This window comes from Pongo pygmaeus, chromosome Y (genome assembly GCF_028885625.2).
Source record: "Pongo pygmaeus isolate AG05252 chromosome Y, NHGRI_mPonPyg2-v2.0_pri, whole genome shotgun sequence".
Lineage (NCBI taxonomy): Eukaryota > Metazoa > Chordata > Mammalia > Primates > Hominidae > Pongo > Pongo pygmaeus.
This window is the reverse complement of record NC_072397.2, coordinates 758,990-773,844: the sequence shown is the minus strand read 5'-3', so window position 1 is coordinate 773,844 and position 14,855 is coordinate 758,990.

Sequence of the window (14,855 nt, the reverse complement as noted above, 5' to 3'; positions counted from 1 at the left end):
TCTTAGTCAGCAGGAAAAATCATAATTTCTTGCCTTGTCTGAGGTATGAGTACTTGCATCTGGGGTTCATGTGACTTAAGAATTTGGAAAAATTGCACTGGGCGCGGTGGCTCATGCCTGTAATCCCAGCACTTTGGGAGGCCGAGGCGGGTGGATCACCTGAGGTCAGGAGTTCGAGACCAGCCTGGCCAACATGGCTAAACCTGGTCTCGACCAAAAAAACAAAAATTTGCTGGGCGTGGTGGCAGGCGCCTGTAATCCCATCTACTCGGGAGGCTGAGGCAGAAGAACTGCTTGAACCCGGGAGGCAGAGGTTGCAGTGAGCTGAGATCACGCCACTGCACTCCAGCCTGGGCAACAGAGCAAGACTTTATCTCAAAAAAAAAAAAAAAAAATTGGAGCAGTTTGAAAGCTAAAGTGTGGGCTTTCCTCATCTTCTTCATCAAATGTTATTTCCATGTCTTTTTTTCTTTTTTTGAGACAGGGTCTCCCTCTGTTACCCAGGCTGGAGTGCACTGGTGCAATCTCAGCTCACTGCAGCCTCAACCTCATGGGCTCAAGCAGTTCTCCCATCTCAGCCTCCCATGTAGCTGGGATAACAGACATGCACCAAAACGCTGTTTGCATCTTCTCAGCATTTAGGAGAGCTTCGCATCACATACCCCGACCTCGAGAATGAATTCAAGAAATTCTTTTTTTTTTTTGAGACAGAATCTCATTCTGTTCGCCCAGGCTGGAGTGCACTGGCCCGATCTCAGCTCACTGCAAGCTCCACCTCCCGCGTTCAAGCTATCCTCATGCCTCAGTCTCCCAAGCAACTGGGATTGCAGGCACCTGCCACCACGCCTGGCTAATTTTTGTATTTTTAGTAGAGACGAGGTTTCACCATGTTGGCCAGGCTGGTCTTGAACTCCCAACCTCAGGTGATCCGTCCGTCTCAGCCTCACAAAGTGCTGGGATGACAGGCCTGAGCCACCGCACACCCGGTCCAAGCAACTGATTTAGATAAAGGTTCCCCCGGCTCTCATTCTCTCTGACCCTGTTTTGTTTCTTTATTTTTGTTTTCTTGCCGTCCTAGAGTGGGAAACGCTGATTTAAGCACCCATCTTTGCAACTGTTACAGAATTGTCAGGTATTTAACGAAACAATGAACGGATCCCGTATTTGCCAACGAGAACATATTGTACAAATATAGACAAAGTGGCATAATTTACATCCCTCGTTTCAAGTAGACACACGATGAATTTTTCATATCCTCTCAGCTTTGAACTCTGTTATTACGGCTGGAAACAATGATTTGTATTCTTCTCTGAAGTCTGTTTTCTGACAGCCCCAGTCAGATATTTAGAAGACGGCTGGTTTTGACAATTTCATGGGGATCGTCCTAAAACTGTTTTTTTTTTTTTTTAATTTTTCTCTCCCACTGTGGGTGAGGTCGCAATGGATGCTGTATGACTATAAATTGTCTAATTTACATTGTGTTGATCATATATTTTATTTTATTATTATTATTTTTTGATCATATATTTTAGAGATGGAGTTTTGCTCTTGTCGCCCAGGCTGGAGGGCAGTAGCACGAGCTCAGCTCACTGCAACCTCCACCTCCCGGGTCCGAGCGATTCTCCTGCCTCAGCCTCCCGAGTAGCTGGGATTACAGGCACCTGCCACCATACCTAGCTCACTGCAACCTCTGCCTCCCGGGTTCAAGCGATTCTCCTGCTTCAGCCTCCCGAGTAGCTGGGACTACAGGCACCCTCCACCATGCCTGGCTAATTTTTGTATTTTTAGTAGAGATGGGGTTTCACCATGTTGGTCAGGCTGGTCTTGAACTCCTGACCTCAGGTGATCCACCTGCCTCGCCTCCCAAAGTGCTGGGATTACAGGCGTGCGCCACCGTGCCCAGGCTGTGGTGTCATCTTTCTTTCTTTCTTTTCTTTCTTTTCTTTCTTTCTTTTCTCCTGTGCTCATGCTGTGTTACAGGAGACATCGTCTGTCTCCTGGCTGTCCCACCTTCCACACTCACGTCCCACTGATCACCTGAGCGTGCCCCACCAATGGCGAATGCTTCAGACTCCGTCACAATTCAGGCCTGTGAAAGTGGGGGTCCCCGGGTCACCTCTGTGTGGGCACTTGGCAATGAGAGAGAGGGATACTTGGGGGGGGGTCCCCTGACATCACAACATATGGCTGGATCGCCTGTGAAAGTTGTGAGATGTTGAAAATATTGAACAACATTTAATATATATGCATATACCTATATTTTAATTAAACATTTAATAATTAGTATTTAATTATTAATATTAAATATTCGTGATTATTATTAGATATTAATTAAATATTTAATTAAAATATAAACATGCATATATCTATATATCCATATATTTGCATATATCCATATATTTGTATATGCATATATAGCTATGCATATATATCTATGCAATAGATATGCATCTATATGCATATTGCAATATATGCAATATAAAATAGAAATATAAATCAATAGAAATATTGATTAAATATTGATTAAATATAAATTAAATATTTAATCAATATTTAATTTATTTAACATCACTTAATAGTTATATAATATATTATATATAATATATATATTATATAATATATAATATATATTATATATAATATTATATATAAAATATATATTATATATTATATAATATTATATATAAAATATATATTATATATTATATAATATTATATATAAAATAATATTATATAATATTATATATAAAATATATATTATATATTATATAATATTATATATAAAATATATTATATATTATATATAATATTATATATATTATATATTATATATAATATATATTATGTAATATATATAATATATTATATATAATATTATATATAATATATATTATGTAATATATATAATATATTATATATAATATTATATATAATATATATTATGTAATATATAATATATTATATATAATATTACTAAATATAAATTAAATATTTAATTAATATTTAATAATTATTATTTCATATTTAATAATAACAATAATAATGTTTGATAATATTGACGAACACCGACGAGGGTTGATGGACATGGTTGCAGGTAAAAAGACGCACGATTCATCCACGTGGCGGCGAGTCATGCCTGTGAGTACTTTGTGAGGCTGAGGCAGGAGGATGGCTTGAGGCCAGAAGTTCGAGACCAGCCTGGGCAATATGGTGAGATTCCCCCCTCCGCTATCTCTACAAAAAGTAAAAAAAAAAACAGAAAGAGGCAAGATTCATGAAGCATGGAGGGAGGGCTCTGTGATGTTCCAACGGCCTCAGCAATTCTGTGTTGAGCATTTGCAAGGAGAAGGGATTGTCAGTCAGTAGCTCAAACTACAGGGCAGAGGAGATGCATGCTTCCCTGAGGATGTCTTTATGTTCTTTTTTATTTTTTATTTTATCAGTATTATTATTATTATTATTTTGAGATGGAGTCTCGCTTTGTCACCCAGGCTGGAGTGCAGTGGCACAATCTCAGCTTACTGCAACCTCCACCTCCCGGGTTCAAGCGATTCTCCTGCCTCAGCCTCCCAAGTACCTGGGATTACAGGCACCCACCACCATGCCCAGCTAATTCTTATTTATTTTTTCTTTTTTTGAGATGGAGTCTCGCTCTGTTGCCCAGGCTGGAGTGCAGTGGTGCAATCTTGGCTCACTACAACCTCCGCCTCCTGGGTTCACACCATTCTCCTGCCTCAGCCTCCTGAATAGCTGAGACTACAGGCACCTGCCACCACACCCGGCTAATTTTTGTATTTTTAGTACAGACGGGATTTCACCATGTTAACCAGGATGATCTTGATTTCCTGACCTCTTGATCCGCTCGCCTCGGCCTCCCAAAGTGCTGAGATTACAGGTGTGAGCCACTGCGCCCGGCCAGACATCCTTACGTTCTAAAGATCTGCTGTACAGTGCCATGCCTACAGCCAGCAATATTGTCTCCTGCACTTAAAAATATGCTAGGACAGGAGAGCTCACGGACACTCCTTAAAATAATGAGAATAGAAGTACCATTACGTCCAGCAATTTCACGACTGGGTATCTACCAAAGGAAAAGCAGTCGTTATGTGGAAAAGACACTTGCACAGGCACATTTATAGCAGCACCGTTTGCAACTGCAAAATCATGGAACCAGCCCCAAGACCCATCCAGCAACGAGTGGATAAAGAAAATGCGGTACAGGCTGGGAGCGGTGGCTCACCCCTGTAATCCCAGCACTTTGGGAGGCTGAGGCGGGCGGATCACCAGGTCAGGAGTTCAAGACCAGCCTGACCAATATGGTGAAACCGCATCTCTACTAAAAATACAAAAATTAGCCGGGTGTGGTGGCAGGCACCTGTAATCCCAGCTACTGGGGAGGTTGAGACACAAGAATCGGTTGAACCCGGGAGGTGGAGGTTGCAGTGAGCTGAGATTGTGCCATTGCACTCCAGCCTGGGCAACAGAGCAAGACTCCATCTCAAAAAAAAAAAAGAAAGCTTCGAAAGGCAGCTGTCCTGAAAGCTTCTCCAAAAAGCCAAGATGACAGATATGGATCGTTTTACAGTTATGAAGGCAAAGAAAATGAGGAACAGAATCATCAAGAATAAAGTTAAGAAGCTTCAAAAGGCAGCTATCCTGAAAGCTTCTTCCAAAAAAGCACCTGCTGCTGCTGCAGCTGCTGCTGCTAAAGTTCCAGCAAAAAAGATGACCGCTGTGCGTAAGAAGGCCCAGAAGATTCTTTCCCAGAAAACCACAGGCCAGAAGGCAGCGCCTGCTCCAAAAGTTCAGAGGACTCAAAAACTCCAGCTCCTAAAATAGAAGAAACACCTGCCAATAATAGAGTGAGAAGATGGTTACATCCACAGAGGCACCTGCTCCAAAAGCTCAGAAGGGTCAAAAAGCTTCAGCTCCGGCCAGGCGCACTGGCTCATGCCTGTAATCCCAGCACTTTGGGAGGCCGAGGTGGGTGGATCACGAGGTCAGGGGTTCAAGACCAGCCTGGCTAACACGGTGAAATCCCGTCTCTACTAAAAATACAAAAATCAGCCAGGCGTGGTGGCAGGTGCCTGTAATCCCAGCTACTCGGGAGGTTGAGGCAGGAGAATCGCTTGAACCTGGGAGGTGGAGGTTGCGGTGAGCCGAGATCGCGCCACTGCACTCCAGCCTGGGGGACAGAGCAAGACTCCCTCTCAACAAAACAAAACAACAACAAAAAAGGCCCCAGTCCTAAAATAGAAGAAATACCTGCCACAGAGGCTCCTGCTCCAAAGGCATCTGGTAAGAAAGCATAAGAGGCAATTATAGAAAGTAATAAAGGTTCTTTTCGACATTCTGGCAAATCTAAAAAATAGTAATAATGAAAAATAAATAAAATATTAGGAAAACATATTACAGTTTTATGACCTACTTTTTCTTCTCTTAGAACTATATTAAAAATATGTTTGTGTGTTAAAAAAGAAAAACAGAAAAGAAAACCAGAGAATGTGCTTCTAAAATAAGAAACATTTCGTTATGACTCTGACAGCTGTGAATGAAGCTACTTGGGGCTCAACCCCTACCCAAGGGCTGAGTTGTGAGGTGGGACAGGCACCTGTTTTGTCATTATAAAAAGCAGCACTGGCCAGGCGCGGTGGCTCATGCCTGTAATCCCGGCACTTTGGGAATCCAAGGTGGGAGGATCACTTGAGGTCAGGAGTTCGAGACCAGCCTGGCCAACATGGTGAAACCCCGCCTCTACTACAAATACAAAAATTAGCTGGGTGTGGTGACAGGTGCCTGTAATCCCAGCTACTCGGGAGGCTGAGGCAGGAGAATCGCTTGAACCTGGGAGGTGGAGGTTGCAGTGAGTCGAGATCACGCCACTGTATTCTAGCCTGGGGGACAGAGTGAGACTCCATCTCAAAAAAACAAACAAAAAGGACGATCACGGTATTTTTCCCTCTCTCTTTCTTTCTTTCTTTTTTTCTCCTTCCTTCCTTCCTTCCTTCCTTCCTTCCTTCCTTCCTTCCTTTCTTTCTTTCTTTCTTTCTTTTTTTCTTTCTTTCTTTCTTTCTTTCTCTCTTTCTCTCTTTCTTTTTTTGGACAGAGTCTCGCTCCGTCGTCCAGGCTGGAGTGCAGTGGCGCGATCTCGGCTCACTGCAAGCTCTGCCTCCCAGGTTCACGCCATTCTCCTGCCTCAGCCTCCCGAGTAGCTGGGACTACAGGCACCCGCCACCACGCCCGGCTAATTTTTTTGTATTTTTAGTAGAGACGGGGTTTCACCGTGTTACCCCGGATGGTCTCGATCTCCTGACCTCGTGATCCGCCCGCCTCAGCCTCCCAAAGTGCTGGGATGACAGGCGTGAGCCTCCGCGCCCGGCCTATTTTTCGCTCTTTAAGCTCACGTAGGTGTCAGTAAGTTACCCTGTCTGTATGTACACGCATCCATCTACTTATAAAATGTTGCCATTGTCTTCATCACACCGTTGTTGGATTTCTCTTGATTTTTGTTTTTAGACAACAGGGTCCCTGTCACCCAGGCTGGAGTGCAGAGGCTCAGTCACAGTTCAGTGTGACTCAAGCCCTCCTCCCACCTCAACCTCCCAAGTAGCTCCGATTACAGGGTCATGCCGTCATGCCCACTTAATGTGTCACAGTTTTTGCAGAGATGGGGTCTTGCTATGTTGGCCAGGCTGGTCTCAAACTCCTGGGCTCAAGCGATCCTCGTGCCTTGATTACAGGTGTGAGCCACTGCAGCCAGCCACTTCTACCTGTCTTTACCTGCACCTGTTTCTTTAAGGTGTGGCTACTGTGTTCATTGCAGACTCGTGGCATTCTTCTGGATTTTTCAAAATCATTGCCATAAATTATTACTTGTCTCAGTGACTCAGGTTTTGAATCTGGTGCCCGGCCAGACACGGGCTCACGCCTGTAATCTCAACACTTTGGGAGGCCAAGGGCGGGGGATCACCTGAGGTCAGGAGTTCGAGACCATCCTGGCCAACAAGGTGAAACCCCATCTGTATTAGAAATGCAAAAATTAGCTGGGGGTGGTGGCAGGTGCCTGTAATCCCAGCTACTCAGGAGGCTGAGGCAGGAAAATCGCTTGAACCCAGGAGGCGGAGGTAGCAGTGAGCTGAGATCGCGCCACTGCACTCCAGCCTGGGGAACAAGAGCGAGACTCCGTCTCAGATAATAATAATAATAATAATGATAATAATAATGAAATAAATCTATTGCCCTAGATGAATGCCTCACTCTAGTCCCAGCCCTGAAAGTGACTAAGATACTTGGAAGTTTGGTATCTACCCCAAATACTACTCAGCCATAAGGAGGAATGAAATGACGGCGTTTGCAGCAACCTGGATGGAGCTGGAGGCCATGATTCTAAGTGAAGTAACTCAGGAATGGAAAATCAATCATCATTATGTTCTCACTTATAAGTAGGAGCTACGCTATGAGGACGCAAAGGCATGAGAATGATATAATGGACTCTGAGAACTCAATAGGAGAGTTAAGCAATGAAAGGAATGAAATAATGGGATTTGCTGCACCTGTAAGTCCACCAGCCAGAAGGGTCAACCTGGAAAGTCCACCTGTATTTAAGAGTGGACGTCCGGCCAGGCAAGGTGGCTCACGCCTGTCATCCCACCACTTTGGGAGGCTGAGGCGGGCAGATCGCCTGAGGTCAGGACTTCGAGACCAGCCTGATCAACATGGTGAAACCGTGTGTCTACTAAAAATGCAAAAATTAGCTGGGCGTGGTGGCGGGTGTCTGTAATCCCAGCTATTTGGGAGGCTGAGGCAGGAGAACTGCTTGAACCCGGGAGGTGGAGGTTGCAGTGAGCCGAGATTGTGCCGTTGCACTGCAGCCTGGGCAACAAGAGTGAAACTCCATCTCAAAAACAAACAAACAAATGAACGAACAAACAGAAAAACAGCAGATGTCTACGTACGACGGGGCAGGTGACGTAACCGGGGGGTCCTTAGGCCAGTGACTCCAGCTGCCATTAGGATGCATCAGATTTCATTTGACATTGAACGGTCGATCCTAGTCAGATACCACAATGGCTAAAGTTCTGGACAGGGCCTCGTTCCCCCCAGCTCCAACCACACACACACACACACACATACACACACAAAATGCACGCATCAAATAACTGAGGAATCTATTAATTGTTGTGCTACGGATGCTGGGTGACGTAGCCTGATTTGCTAATGAACCAGCCAGGCCTCTGAAGATTTCAATTTGTACCCGATAAGTAAGCGAGTGATGATCCGTTCCGTCTCTGTTAATGAGCTTTTGCCGGATCGTTACGGCTGAGGACTTTCAGAAGCTACCTCCAGTCATGTATCTGACGGCAGAGAAAACAGAGGTGGCTGAAATGCTCTCTCTGAATATGTAAACTAGACGGTGTCCGCCAGCCAGCTGGGAGGATGTCACACTCGGCAGCTTCTCCTGGCATCAGCCAGGAATACCAGCATTAAGGGGCTGTTTGGTTTTTTTTTTTAAGTTTTTTTTTTTTTTTTTTGAGACGGACTGTCACGCTGTCGCCAGGCTGGAGTGCAGTGGTGCAATCTCAGCTCACTGCAACCTCCGCCTCCTGGGTTCAAGCGATTCTTCTGCCTCAGCCTCCCGAGTAGCTGGGACTACAGATGCCCGCCACCATGCCTGGCTAATTTATTGTATTTTTAGTAGAGACAGAGTTTCACCATGTTGGCCAGGATGGTCTCGAACTCCTGACCTTGTGATCCGCCCACCTCGGCCTCCCAAAGTGCTGGGATTTACAGGTGTGAGCCATCGCGCCCGGCCTAAAGTTTTTTTTTTTTTGAGACAGAGTCTCACTGTCACCAGGCTGGAGTGCAGTGGTGCCTCAGCCTCCCGAGTAGCTGGGACTACAGACGTGTGACACCATGCTTAGCTAATTTATCTTTATTTATTCAACTTTATTATTACTACTATTATTATTTTTTGAGATAGAGTCTTGCTCTTGTTGCCCAGACTGGAGTGCAGTGGTGCAATCTTGGCTCACTGCAACCTCTGACTCCTTGGTTCAAACGATTCTCCTGCCTCAGTCTCCCGAGTAGCTGGGACTACAGACATGTGACACCATGCTTAGCTAATTCATCTTTATTTAAATATATTATTTTACTATTATTTTTTGAGACAGAGTCTTGCTCTTGTTGCCCAGGCTAGAGTGCAGTGGTGCCTCAGCCTCCCGAGTAGCTGCGACTACAGACATGTGACACCATGCTTAGCTAATTTATCTTCATTTAAATGTATTATTAGTACTATTATTATTTTTTGAGACAGAGTCTTGCTCTTATTGCCCAGGCTAGAGTGCAGTGGTGCCTCAGCCTCCCGAGTAGCTGCGACTACAGACATGTGACACCATGCTTAGCTAATTTATCTTTATTTAAATGTATTATTAGTACTATTATTATTTTTTGAGACAGAGTCTTACTCTTATTGCCCAGGCTGGAGTGCAGTGGGATTACAGACATGTGCCACCATGCTTAGCTAATTTATCTTTATTTTTAAAAATTCTTTTGTAGACAGAGGGTCCCACTATGTTGCCCAGGCTGGTCTTGAACCCCTGGGCTCAAGTGATCCTCCTGCCTCAGACTCCCACACTTGGCTAGTTTAGTTTAGTTTAGTTTTGAGATGGAGTTTCACTCTGTTGCCCAGGCTGGAGTGCAGTGGTGCGATCTTGGCTCACTGCAACCTCTGACTCCCTGGTTCAAGCGATTCTCCTGCCTCAGCCGCCCAAGAAGCTGGCATTACAGGTGCCCATCACCACGCCCAGGTAATTTTTGTATTTTTAGTAGAGACGGGGTTTCACCATGTTGGCCAGGATGGTCTCGATCTCCTGACCTCGTGATCCGCCTGCCTTGGCCTCCCAAAGTGCTGGGATTACAGGCGTGAGCCACCGCGCCCGGCCCATTTATCTTTATTTAAAAAAAATTGTTTGCAGACACAGGGCCTCACTATGTTACCCAGGCTGGTCTTGAACTCCTGGGATCAAGTGATCCTTTTGCTTCAGTCTCTCTAGTCATTAGGATCATAAGCATGTGCTATTTTATTTTATTATTTCATCTTATCTCTTATTTTATCTTATTTTATTTTTGAGATGGAGTTTTGCTCTTGTTGCCCAGGCTGGAGTGCGGTGGTGCAATCTCAGCTCACTGCAACCTCCGCCTCTTCAGTTCAAGTGATTCTTGTGCCTCAGCCTCCCGAGTAGCTGGGATTACAGGCGCCCGCCACCACGCCCAGCTTATTTTTTGTATTTTTTTTTTAAGTAGAGACGGGGTTTCACCGTGTTAGCCAAGATGGTCTCGATCTCCTGACCTTGTGATCCACCCGCCTCAGCCTCCCAAAGTGCTGGGATTACAGGCGTGAGCCACTGTGCCCGGCCTTAGTTTTTGTATTTTTAGTAGAGACGGGGTTTCACCATGTTGGCCAGGATGGTCTCGAACTCCTGACCTCAGGTGATCCCCGTGCCTCGGCCTCCCAAAGTGCTGGGATGACAGGCGTCAGCCACCACTCCCAGCCATGGATAATTTATTTTATAATTTTTTTTTTAAGAGATGGGAGTCTCGCTATGTCGCCCAGGCTGGTCTAGAACTCCCAGGCTCAAGAAATCCTTCTGACTTGGCTAGAGAGACACGTGACCGCAATGAGCTGTCAAATGGCAATTTACTCACCAAGAGGAAACCACAGAAGGCAGACACAGTACCCTTTCCCCGTGTCTAGAGTAGAATTAGACATTCTGGGAAAGGACCTAGAGCGAGGAAAGGTTTCCTGGAAGAATTTATGACAGGAGAAGAGAAAATTAAAGAAACCCTCTAAAAAATAATAAATAAATAAATAAATAAATAAATAAATAAATAAATAAATAAAGAGAGCTTTTCCTTCTGAGGGTCGGGCGCGGTGGCTCACGCCTGTCATCCCAGCATTTTGGGAGGCCGCGGCGGGCGGATCACTTGAGGTCAGGAGTTCGAGACCAGCCTGACCAACATAGTGAAACCCCGTCAGCAGTAAAAATACAAAAATTAGCCGGGCGTGGTGGCAGGTTCCTGTAGTCCCAGCTACTCGGGAGGCTGACACAGGAGAATCACTTGAACCCAGACAGCGGAGCTTGCAGTGAGCCGAGATCGCACCATTGCACTCCAGCCTGGGCGACAGAGAGAGACTCTCTCTCAATAAATAAACAAACAAACAAAGAGAGCTTTTCCTTCTGAGGGCCGGGAGCTGTGTCTCATGCCTGTAATCCCAGCACTTTGGGAGGCCGAGGCGGGCAGATCACTTGAGGTCAGAAGTTCGAGACCGGCCTCACCAACATAGTGAAACCCTGTCTCTAGTAAAAATACAAAAATTAGCCAGCTGTGGTGGTGGACAAGCTACTTGGGAGACTGATGCCTGAGAATCACTTGAACCCGGGAGGCAGAGGTTGCAGTGGGCTGAGATTGTGCCATTGCACTCCAGCCTGGGTGACAGAGAGAGACTCCCTCTCAATAAATAAATAAATACATAAATAAATAAATAAAGAGAGTTTTCCTTCTCAGGGCCGGGCGCAGTGTCTCACGCCTGTCATCCCAGCACTTTGGGAGGCGGAGATGGGCGGATCACTTGAGGTCAGGAGTTCGAGACCAGCCTGACCAACATAGTGAAACCCTGTCTCTAGTAAAAATACAAAAATTAGCCGGGCGTGGTGGCGGGCACCTGTGGTCCCAGCTACTCCGGAGGCTGAGGCAGGAGAATGGCGTCAACCCAGGAGGCAGAGCTTGCAGTGAGCCGAGATCGCGCCACTGCACTCCAGCCTGGTTGAGAGAGCGAGACTCCTTCTCAAAAAAAATAAATAAATAAGGAGAACTTTTCCTTCTGAGGTATGAAGACCTGCATGACTACAACGTGCAAAGAATCACCAGTTCTACCTGCTTCTGTTGCATTGCAAACGTCACACCCAGTGTCTTGAACCACAAAAGGAAGGGACAGTGGATTCTTTTTATTTTATTTTATTTTACTTTATTTTACTTTATTTTATTTTATTGTTTTATTTTATTTTATTTTATTTTATTTTACTTTACTTTAGTTTACTTTATTTTATTTTATTTTTTGAGACAGAGTCTCGCCCTGTCTCCCAGGCTGGAGTGCAGTGGCATGATCTCATCTCACTGCAACCTCCTCCTCTCGGGTTCCAGGGATTCTCCTGCCTCAGCCTCCCAAGTAGCTGTGATTACAGGCACCTGCCACCACTCCTGGCTAATTTTTTGTATTTTTAACAGAGATGGTGTTTCACCATGTTGGCCAGGCTGCTCTCGAACTCCTGACCTCGGGTGATCCGCCCGTCTCACCCTCCCAAAGTGCTGGGATGACAGATGTGAGCCCCCGCACCCAGCCAAGATGAAGGATTTTGCAGAGCCAGCCCTTCTCTCTCCTCCTGCCACACTGCCTGGAGACTAGTGGGTAGCTGTTCTCCTCCGGCACATGAGGAGAAAGGAAATATTCCATGAGGAAAATTAATTCCACACAAACATCTTGGGATGGGATTAAAATACCAAATACGCTTGTCTGTCCTGTGTATGAAACGTGAGAATCAATTCTCTGTCCCAGGAATGTATAGAGAGGGAGAGGTGGGGGTGAGATTCCGCCGTGAGACCATTTGATGCTTCATAAAGAATTTCATTGAAACCCTGAACCTTTTGATAGGTAATTACAGTCAGGAAGCCCAGCACATATGAATTCTATATTTACAATCCACACTGAGGTCACCCCGCAAACTGCCTTCAGAAATAGGTTGGGGGGGCCGTGTTATTAAAACTGCATTTCCGCTCTTGCTGGTATGGCCTGGCCGAGGAGAAAACGGGAACAGATGTGGCCGGGGACGCCTTGAGAATCTGGCTGTTCCCCATCTGCCATCACCATAGACACAACGGGATTTCAGCATCGTCTTCTGAGGGACGCGGGGAGGCCGGACAGCCAGGCTGGACGAGGAATTGGAATGAAATCTCCTTCACCTCCTCTCGGTCTCTCGGTCCTCTTCTAACTCATTGCTGAAGTCATCCACTGCTGCACACTTAATTGTTTATTTAAATGGAATAACTGGCCGGGCGCGGTGGCTCACATCTGTCATCCCAGCACTTTGGGAGGCCGAGGCGGGCGGATCCCCTGAGGTCAGGAGTTCGAGACCAGCCTGGCCAACATGGTGAAACCCTGTCTCTACTAAAAATACAAAAATTAGCCAGGTGTGGTGGCGGGTGCCTGTAATCCCAGCTACTCGGGAGGCTGAGGCAGGAGAATCGCTTAAACCCGGGAGGCGGAGGTTGCAGTGAGCAGAGATGGCACCACTGCACTCGAGCCTGGGTGACAGGGTAAGACTCTGTCTCAAAATAATAATGATAATAATTAATAAATAAATAGGATAACTATGCATTGCCATGTTCACTGAGGTAAGCAGATCAAGACATTCCTATTCGTATCTTGTAACTACAGCATTCTCTGCACTGTGGATACGGTTCTGGGTGGCCAAGCCTGCTCCTCTCCTTCTCCAGGGTGTGAGCTTGAGCCTCTTTCTTCCATTCTCTCTTCCCCATGCGTTCGTTCTCCTGGATCCTCTGTCTGTCCCTTCTCTCTCGCTGCAACTTTTTTTGAGAGGGAGTCTCGCTCTGGAGACCAGGCAGGTGTGCAGTGGCATGATCTTGCCTCACTGCAACCTCCGCCTCCCAGGTTCAAGCGATTCTCCTGCCTCAGCCTCCTGAGTAGCTGGGATTACAGGTGTGTGACACCACGCCCGGTAATTTTGTGTTTTTAGTAGAGATGGGGTTTCGCCATGTTGGCCAGGCTGGTCTCGAACTCCTGACCTCGAATGATCCACCTGCCTCGGCCTCCCAAATTGCTGGGATTACAGGCATGAGCCACCGCGCCTGGCCTGCTGTTTTATTTCAAAGACAGAGTCTCGCTCTGTCACCCAGGCTGGAGTGCAGTGACATGACCACAGCTCACTGCAGCCTCCACCTCCTGGGCTCAAACAATCCTCCTGCCTCAGCCTCCCAATTAGCCGGGACCATTGGTGTGGGCCACCACACCCAAGTAGCTGGGACTCCACACTCCTGTAGTCCCAGCTACTTGGGAGGCTGAGGCAGGAGGATGGATTTTTTTGTATTATTTGTAGAGAGTATTATTTTGTATTATTTGTTGCCCAGGCTGGCCTCAAACTCCTAGGCTCAAGCTATCTCCCCGCCTCAGTCTCCCAAAGTGCTGGGATTACCAGCGTGAACCACCACACTCAGCCCGTCATTTTTAATTCTATTTTTCATATATGTGATTTTATTCCATTTTTCACATATTCTATTTTTACATATATCTATTTTTCACCCATATATGTAGAAAATCTCTAAAGTACACAATAAAAAAGACAAAATTCTTCCCCACAGATCTTCTCTTCTTCTCTCCTTCCACACAGACATGCTTCTCATTTTGGGCATGTTTGCACTGTGTAATTTTCTTTTTGCTGTGATTTCTCCTTGCTCGTTTTGACTTTGTAACACTTAGTGAAAAATGCAATGCCTGGATCCAATGGGATGGGCATTTTCTTTTCTTTTCTTTTCTTTCTGTTTTTTCACTCTTGTCGCCCAGGCTGGAGTGCAGTGGTGCAATCTCGGCCCGCTGCAACCTCTGCCTCCCGGCTTCAAGCGATTCTTCTCCTTCAGCCTCCCCAGTAGTTGAGACTACAGATGTGCACCACCACGCCCAGCTAATTTTTGTATTTTTAGTAGAGACAAGGTTTCACTGTGTTGGCCAGGCTGCTCTCAAACTCCTGACCTCAGGTGATCTGCCCACCTCGGCCTCCCAAAGT